This window comes from Egretta garzetta, unplaced genomic scaffold (genome assembly GCF_000687185.1).
Source record: "Egretta garzetta isolate BGI_Z169 unplaced genomic scaffold, ASM68718v1 scaffold719, whole genome shotgun sequence".
Taxonomy (NCBI): domain Eukaryota; kingdom Metazoa; phylum Chordata; class Aves; order Pelecaniformes; family Ardeidae; genus Egretta; species Egretta garzetta.
In genome coordinates, this window is record NW_009260685.1 from 1 (window position 1) to 8,994 (window position 8,994).

Here is an 8,994-nt window from a genome sequence, read left to right on the forward strand (position 1 = left end):
CGGCTGCCGGTCGCAGTGAACTGTATGGTGGCTTCATGCAACAGTGGGATGTGAGGACTGTCTCTGTGCTGCCGACCCGAACCTGTGTGGCTGAGACAGGGGTGGGAAATGCCTACGCACTACTCCCAACGTTCCCTGGGCTGTGCCTTGTGCAACCCTGCCCCGTGCAACCCTGCCCTATGCAACCCTGCTCCGTGCAACCCTGCTCCATACAACCCTGCTCCATACAACCCTGCTCCCTGTAACCCTGTGCCCTGCAACCCTGCTCCCTGCAATCCTGCCCTGTGCAACCCTGCTCCCTGTAACTCTGCTCCCTAGAACCCTGCTCCGTGCAACCCTGTTCCCTGCAACTCTGCTCCCTGCAACCCTGCTCCGTGTAACCCTGCCCTGTGCAACTCTGCTCCCTGCAACCCTGCTCTGTACAACCCTGCCCTGTGCAATCCTGCCCTGTGCAACCCTGCTCCATACAACCCTGTTCCCTGCAACTCTGCTCCCTGCAACCCTGCTCCATGTAACCCTGCCCTGTGCAACTCTGCTCCCTGCAACCCTGCTCTGTACAACCCTGCTCTGTGCAACCCTGCCCTGTGCAACCCTGCTCCCTGTAACTCTGCTCCCTAGAACCCTGCTCCGTGCAACCCTGCTCACTGCAACCCTGCTCTGTACAACCCTGCCCTGTGCAACCCTGCCCTGTGCAACCCTGCTCCATACAACCCTGCTCCCTGTAACTCTGCTCCCTATAACCCTGCTCCATACAACCCTGTGCCCTGCAACACTGCTCCCTGCAACTCTGCTCCCTGCAACCCTGTTCCGTGTAACCCTGCCCTGTGCAACCCTGCTCCATACAACTTGGCGCCCTGCAACCCTGCGCCCTGCAACTCTGCTCCGTGCAACTCTGCTCCGTACAACCCTGCGCTGTGCAACCCCGCTCCATACAACCCTGCTCCCTGCAACCCTGCTCTGTGCAACCCTGCTCCACAGCTCAGCCCTGAACCTGTTTGGAAAGTATCTGCTCAAGCTGTCTCGCACAACCAGTGGACAAATGTAGGGTTATTGGTGTATGACAAATCTTTGTCCCTCACTGGCTTGCTCCAGCCCTCACAGGTTTGTGTCTCTAACACCAGTGCAGGCTGGAGACAATTTTCTGTGCGTTTGATCAAAGCAGCAGGAAGCCTTGAGGCTGGTGTGTGAAAAATGGGCTGCCTCATTCCTGAAAGTTTATTTGCCGAACTACTTCATCACTCTAATGACAATCAATTTATCCGCATAATTGGTAGCTGGAGACAGCGTAACAGCTTGGCAGCCTGGATTTTTCTCAGAGATGTATTGCTTGGCACATTCAACCAACGCAAAAGGAGCCAGCCTGGCTGCTGGGGGACTGCGACTCTGCGAGCGCCAAGAAGGTGAAACCCATCAGGACATCCCAGCTTTCTCCATCCTTCCAGAAGAGGACCCTTGGGGTGAGGATGAAATTGTACCCGGCTAAATGGCCCGCTAATAACCCTGCTAATGCATTGGCCTCCCTGCTGAGATGGGTAATGACAAGTCAGGCTGTGGCAGTGCTAGGGGAAGGCATGCTCCGCGTCCTCCGTGTGCCCTGCCTGTCAACCAGCTCCTGGAGACCGGGCAGACCAGCGAGACAGTGCTCCTGCACCCCACGGAGCGGAGGGGCTGGTTGCACAGTACTGGCTCTGCATGGTAGAGTTCTTGTGCCCACTGCTCTGCCAGGTAAGCTGGCCACCAGCAATCTCCTGTCCTCTGCACCTGGATGCTAGAAACACCTTTTTTTCATGCCATCCAAGAAATTGGTCGCCCTGCTGAGCCAGCCTCAATGTCCTCTCCTGCTGTGCCCGCTTTACTACGTCCTTCTGGGTACACGCTTCGCTACGTCCTTCTGTATTCATCGTTCTGAGAGGACCCTGGTGGGTTACAAATGCCTGCCATGGTCTCTGTGTGAGTCTGCATGCTCTGAGCTCCGTGCGATTTCCACTTGCTAATGTCTACCTGCGGCAAATGAGCTACTCCAACGTACGTCTTTGCAACTCTGGATAAAACAGAATTTTGGCAAACCTCCACATCATCCCCAACCTCATCCATGAGGCCAAAGCCTACTTGTGATAGCTTCACTATGGAGCAGCTCCCCGAGGAGACCCCAAATCCACCACTCCAGGCGTCCCACAGAGAAGGCTGATAACCTCAGGGCATGCAAGGATGGGGAGCTGTCTCTTGGGCATTTCCCAGAGCCCCACTTTTTTGGCAGATATTTGTAGAGAAGGTGACTGGAGCCATGAAGAGGACAATAAATCTTTTTGCACCAGAGTGGAAGAAGTAATCCTTTCTGTTGTGTGGTAATGGCTCTAGTGGTGCTTTTGAGGCTGTGATGGATGAGATGCACATCTTTTATGGATTATGTGTAAGAGATGATAAAGAATTCAGTTCCTCTGTGTCTATGCACCAATGGTGTATTGATCATGCTGAGACTGAACAGCAGCATCCCTGGTTAGTGTCATCCCGATGGGTGACATTGTTTCTTTGGGTGTCCCAGCCAGCTCATCCCAGTGCCACTGTCTGACCCACGCAGCTTTACTGATCCGCTTTGCCCTGGCCCTGGCCTTCACTTTTCAATTCCCCTGATTCACCCCCCACCTCAGCATGGTCTCTGGACTTGGTCACGCGTGGCTGGACTCTGCCGTGCCCCTCTAGGACTTGCTGGGTGGCGAGTGTTTTTCTGCTAAGCCATCAATAGGATTTGCTCAGCTATTTGCCATTTGCTTAATCGGTTGTTTTGAGCAGAAGCAAAATCTACAGCTGAAAGCTACAAATTAAAATGCAAGGATGAAAACTGGAGGAGAGCTAAAAGAGAGTGCAAAAAGGGACGGCAGGGTCTTTACAGTATTTACTGAAAGGCTTGCTAAGAAGCAGCGAATCCTCAGAAGGGGCTGTAGACCTTACCTCAGGCATCATGGGAGGTTCGCTAGCATGCACGTACAGGGAACAAATTGTCTCGCCTCTCCCTAAACCTAGCAACTGGGCATTTATAGAAACCTGCTACAACAGCCCACGGTGTGAAGGAAAGCCCCAAAAATGTGAGCTTTTTGTGTTAAAGCGTTAGTCCCCTGGGGGATTTTTGGCCCCCACTTTAAAAAGGGCTCAGGAATTTGTATATCTTTGGTTTTTTAGGTGCCAGGACTCACATCTCCTTACAGGGTGAGGTTTTTCTGAACGTGCTGAGCACCTGCCTGCTAAACATCCTTGTTTACGTGTCTCCAGCCCGTTAAAATGTAGACAGCCAAAATCCCACAGCCCTTCTGATAAGGTGGAGTGCAGGACTTGGTCTTTTCCCCCCGAAAAGGGACATAAGGGCAGGACAGCCTGCATCCCTGTGGGAACCACGTCACCCATGGGGCACGATGCACGTAACGGGGAGCAGAGCTGTGGCGGTGCTGTACGTGCGTGCGGTGGGATTTATTGCCCTGTTCAGCAGCCTCCCCCGTTCTGCTTGCTCTGCCTTGAGGAGGACGTGCTGTGAAAGATGTTTCATGTACAATTCCTTCCTTGGCCTTTGCCTCCTTCTTCAAAACGGGGGAAGGAAGACTTGCAGGGTGATTTTGGAGCCTTTATGCTCTGCAGGGAGGGAAGAAATGGCTCCCTGTCTGTATTTTACCTCAACACACTGGGGAGATGGGGAAGGAGGCAAAGTTAAGCAAAATGCACTGAAATGAGCTGATTAATAAAGTAGCTGCTTGATTGCACTGCTAAGTTGCCATGTGTCCTTGTAAGAAAGTGAGGGGGGGGGGGAGGCAGAGAAAATTTGCTTTCCAGTTGTGGGTTGGCAGGGATTTCTGTGTGCAAAGGAGATAGAAAAGTTTCTAAGCAAAGAGGTTTCCATCGACGGCAGGATTCTGCCCTCGCTTGTGCCAGTAGATGCAATAACGTGGAGGTGGTAGACATTTCTGCCTCCTTTTTTTCCATGGCTGCCCCCAGCTTTCCTCTGCTCAGGGAGGGATTCAGAGGGCGGGCTGGGATGCAGCATTGCATCTAATCACGGGCGACAGAGGCATTTGCCCTGGTGGTTCTCAATTGGGACTGTCACGCGCACGTAATAGGGATTAAACTTGCATGCCCACTCTCTTTTATTTCTGAATGGGGAGTTTTAGCTTTGCTGAAGGAGCTGCCATTTCAGGAAAAAGGGCTGGCATTTTGCTGAAGAAGAGAAATCGCCCCTGGCATGTGCAAAATATTAGAAGAAAAGGTGCCTCATGTTACCAAAACACAGCTGAAACGAGTCCGGAGAGCCGCGTTGCCAATTCATCACACTCTGCCACTGAGTATAGTTTGTGTAAATGATGGGACGTGCTCTCTATAGGATATACAGTGCCTGGACGTGTCTCAGCTGGCAGCAACTTGCCGATGGAGCTAGCGGGGCCATTCATCCCTCTCACCCACCCCAGCTCTGGCCCGGCTGCCTCCCCCATCCACACAGCACCCAAAGTAAGGACATTTCCATACCGTTTCCCTGTGGAAAGTTTTCTGCTTCCTAACCCTATATTATAAAATTCATTTTGAGCCCTCTCAGACCACTTTTTAATAGCTAAAAGCCTTTTGTCTAGTCCTGCATCTCTCTACAGGGGCACTTGCAGGTTGTGTATGTGTATCTATGTACCTGGGCTTGACAGAGGTAGTCAGCATATGGAGGTATACCAGAAACACTCAATTTATCATACAGAATTCCTCAGATGGCTCTGCCCGCAGCCTGCTTGATGCATAGAGGCAAGTGCGTGTCCCCACATGCACGTTGCCGACTGAGATAATGGACAAGAAAAAATGTACCTTGGCATCCAAATGGACTGGTTCAGTGTCTAGAAGCACCCACATTTCCCTCAATGAGACGTTCTCTTCCTTTGCGCCAGCCCTAAACTCCCTGACCCTCCTCTACCCCTGCAGCACCTGGTGTAGGAGACCCTCTTCTCCAGTGCTGTCCCCACCCGTTAGGAGCCACACCACATCCAAACCCACGTGCTTCCCTCTCGACCCGGCTTGCGAGGGCTCCCCATCCCCGTTTGCACACCTCCAAACTCTCAGCCCAGCCAGGACCAGAGCACGCTGCCTACCCGAGCTGCAGCTGGTGAAGCTCCCCCCCTCCCTGAGCCCGAAGCGTGCCGCAGCCGGTACTTACGCAGCCTGAATGAGAAAGCTCAGCTGCTGATCCCTGAGCCTGCTCCCAGATTCCTCGACCAAGCGACCGCGCACTCGCTCCCCAGCGCTCAGCCCAGTGCAGTGATGATACAGGAACCAGACCTCTTTGGTTTACTTTTACATTGACGTCAGTGTCTTTTCTAGCCTCCACGGCTCGTTTTGGTAAAAGGATGTCTTCAGGGTGGAGGGGAGGGGTCGGAAAGGGAGAGGAGTGAGGATGAGCTGGAGATGAGTTTTTGTGATCTGGGCAGCCCGTGGTGGGTGATTTTAGGGGCTAATGCTGAAAGAAGGGGTGATCATGGAGCCGACATTGACCCTGGTTGTACAACCATCTCCTGGGATGCATCAAGAGAAGCGTGGCCAGCAGGTCGAGGGAGGTGATTCTGCCCCTCTGCTCTGCTCTGGTGAGACCTCACCTGGAGTACTGCATCCAGCTCTGGAGGCCTCAGCACAAGAAGGACATGGAACTGTTGGAGCTGGTCCAGAGGAGGGCCACAGAAATGATCCAAGGCCTGGAGCCCCTCTCCTATGAGGACAGGCTGAGAGAGTTGGGCTTGTTCAGCCTGGAGAAGAGAAGGCTGCAGGGAGACCTGATTGTGGCCTTTCAGTACTGAAAGGGGGCCTATAAGAAAGATGAGGATAATCTTTTTAGCCAGGTGCACTGTGACAGGACAAGGGGTAATGGTTTTAAACTAAAACAGGGTAGATTTAGAATGGATATAAGTAAGAAATTCTTTACACTGAGGGTAGTGAAACACTGGAAGGGGTTGCCCATGGAGGTGGTGGAGGTCCCATCCCTGGAACATTCAAGCCCAGGTTGGATGGGGCTATGAGCAACCTGATGTGGTTGAAGATGTCCCTGCTCACTGCAGGGGAGTTGGACTAGATGACCTCTCAAGGTCCCTTCCAACCCAAAACATTCTATGATTCTATGGTCATCACCTGGACATGGGTATGTTGGAGGCCTGACCCTCATATCGGCACAGACAGCTGCTTTTTCACCTGCACCAGCACCCCTACCGGGAGCACAAGCCCTGCTGTCCCCCCCAGATTTGGCGGTTGTTTGCACTGGGTGCTGGGTCAAGAGGAGAGGGAATGCTGAGGGACTGAGGGAGCTCCAGTGCCCCTACACAATGTCACATAGACACAGCTGCCCAGCTGTGCTGCCTCTATGCCCAGACCAGGGCTGGTGTCTGTCTCCAAGGGAATAGATGCTAATTCAGATTGCTTTTACCATCCCAAAGACATGGGCTCCATGGGCCACGCGGTTGTAGATGAGCGTGCACCCAAATATGCCTGTATTTACACACAGATTGGCCGTTTACTGGCTCACATTGAGCATCTAATGTTCAGATTGAAGCACCTGAATTACTCACCTCCCCCTAGACCCTTGTAAGGTTGGAGAGTACTTGTCTCCAGTAGAGATCCTGCTGTGTCAGGTGAATATTCAGATTTTATCCTGGCATTTTTGCTGCATGGTGTGCACATCTATCCCCCAGCTCTGTGCTGCAGATGTGTGCATGGACATGTTTTTGGGGCATGCACAGGGCTGGTGCTTGTGAGGGATTTGGGGAACACCGGCCAAAAGTGGAACCTGCTAGTGTGATCGTTAACGCTGAATTATTCACAGCAGATTAATCACACCTATGTTTAGGGCTTCTTTCTGGCTGGGAGCGAAGCCAGGTTTCTTTGCGTGGCCAAACAACTTCCAGGAATTCCCACGTAAGAGTTTCATGCCCTAAATGATGGTAGTTTTCTATTAGTTTTGTGAGTACTCATTCACATGGGTAGCATGATGCAAACACTTGAGCACTTGGACATTAGAGCCTCACCTAAGGGCAAATATGGAGCTTGCCCCAGTGCTGTTGCACAACAGCAATTAAACTTTTGCTCTCTCTGGGCATGGATCACCTCTCCATGATGCATTTGTCCAGCTCTTAACACAACTGGTCTGTCACCCATTTTTAGACCATTTGTAGGATACCTTGATGCAAACCATTCATCACCAATAAGCTTTTAGGAGAAAGCATTGAGATTAGTCTGTATGAATCCAGGCACCAGCACTCATAAACAGCCCCAACCACGTGGTGATATTGATGCAATTGGGTCGGTCAATACTTGAAAATTTCTGGTAATAAAACCTTGTGAGGAGCAGGGATTATCAACAAGGGTTATTGACAAGGAAACATCTGGTACCACCAGAATGACTGGGCTGTACTGGTTTATTTGAAAACCAGTAGTGAGAAAATAGTTTTTGACCCCAGCGTACCATCACTACAGAGAAGAGGAGACACAGGAGGGGAAAGCTCTTGGGTTGTTCAGCACATCCATGGCAGAGCCAAGTCAAAAGTCCAGTTTCTTTGGCCATTGGATCACACACTCTCCATCATAAATAATGCTGAAGTCTCAAAGATGCCCGGTGTCCTTGTCAGAACTAATACATTGCTCATGGCTGAAGAAAGACAGAGTCTTATAACAACCAGAAAAAGAGATCCTTGTAAATCACCATGGCTATACTTAGAAATGTGTCAAACCTTCTTAGCTCCATATCAGAGCACATAAAGTTGTTTTTTTCTTTTTCCGAGTTGAAAAATCCATCCAAAGGTCAGTCAGAAACAGGAATAAAACTGTCTTTGAAATTTCAAGCTGCTGTAATAGCGTTTTTGGCAGTGAATGATAAACTTGAACAGTTGAGGTTTACATGGCAGATGAAGTGAACATGTATTTGTCTATACATCAAATGACCCAGCAGTGGCCCTTTTTAATTTCTGCTCCTAGCTTATCAGACTATTTATAGATTTTTTCCTATAAATAGGCCTCCTGAACAGAAGAAAGCAGACCAACTAGTTCTGAAGAAACCATCGCAATGGAGCTCTGCCCATAAGCCATCATTCCTGGGCAGGAGTCCCATTTCAGTGATAACCTCCCAGGTAGCAGGGATATTAACTCTTCATTTACCTGGCAGGGCTTTTTACAGTCTTCCACAGCTTTTGGAGGGTGTGAAGGGTTGTTCAGGGAGATCTTATGATCATGAAAGTGTTGGATTGAAAGGGAATTGTGGCATATCTTGTCTAGGGCTCTCAGAGATGTCTGGGGAATGAGGTCTACTAGCCACTACTCCTGGCTGAAGGGACTTAAAATTTTGCCATGTATTCAGAGCTCTCAATTTGAATGAAAAGCCTAGGCAGTCCTTGGTGGGTGGATGGTGATAACACCCAAGGATGGCAGAGATTTGGGGTCTTTTCTCTGTCATGCCTCATAGATAGGAAGCTCTTGCTGGAGACCTGTGTTACAGTCCTTGCTCTATTAACTCCAGAGGAGTATATTCAGGGTCTGATTTTTTTTGGAAATATCTTAATGTTCATTAGAGTGGGGACATCTCTTCCATGAGCCTGGCTGTGCAACTGCACAATGACATGCCCTGTCTTTACAGGGAGTCCTAGTGGAGACTGGAAGGTTTTCCACAGAGGTGAATACAACGCCCTCATCCCTGGGTATTTTAACTTAGAATCATAGAATCATAGAATGTCTTGGGTTGGAAGGGACCCCTAGAGGTCATCTAGTCCAATCTCCCTGCAGTGAGCAGGGACACTGCTAACTAGATCAGGTTGCTCAGAGCCCCATCCAACCTGGCCTTGAATGCTTCCAGGGATGGGGCCTCCACTACCTCTCTGGGCAACCTGTTCCAGTGTTTTACCACCTTCAGTGTAAAGAATTTCTTACTTATATCCATTCTAAATCTACCCTGTTTTAGTTTAAAACCATTACCCCTTGTCCTGTCACAGCTGGCCCTACTAAAAA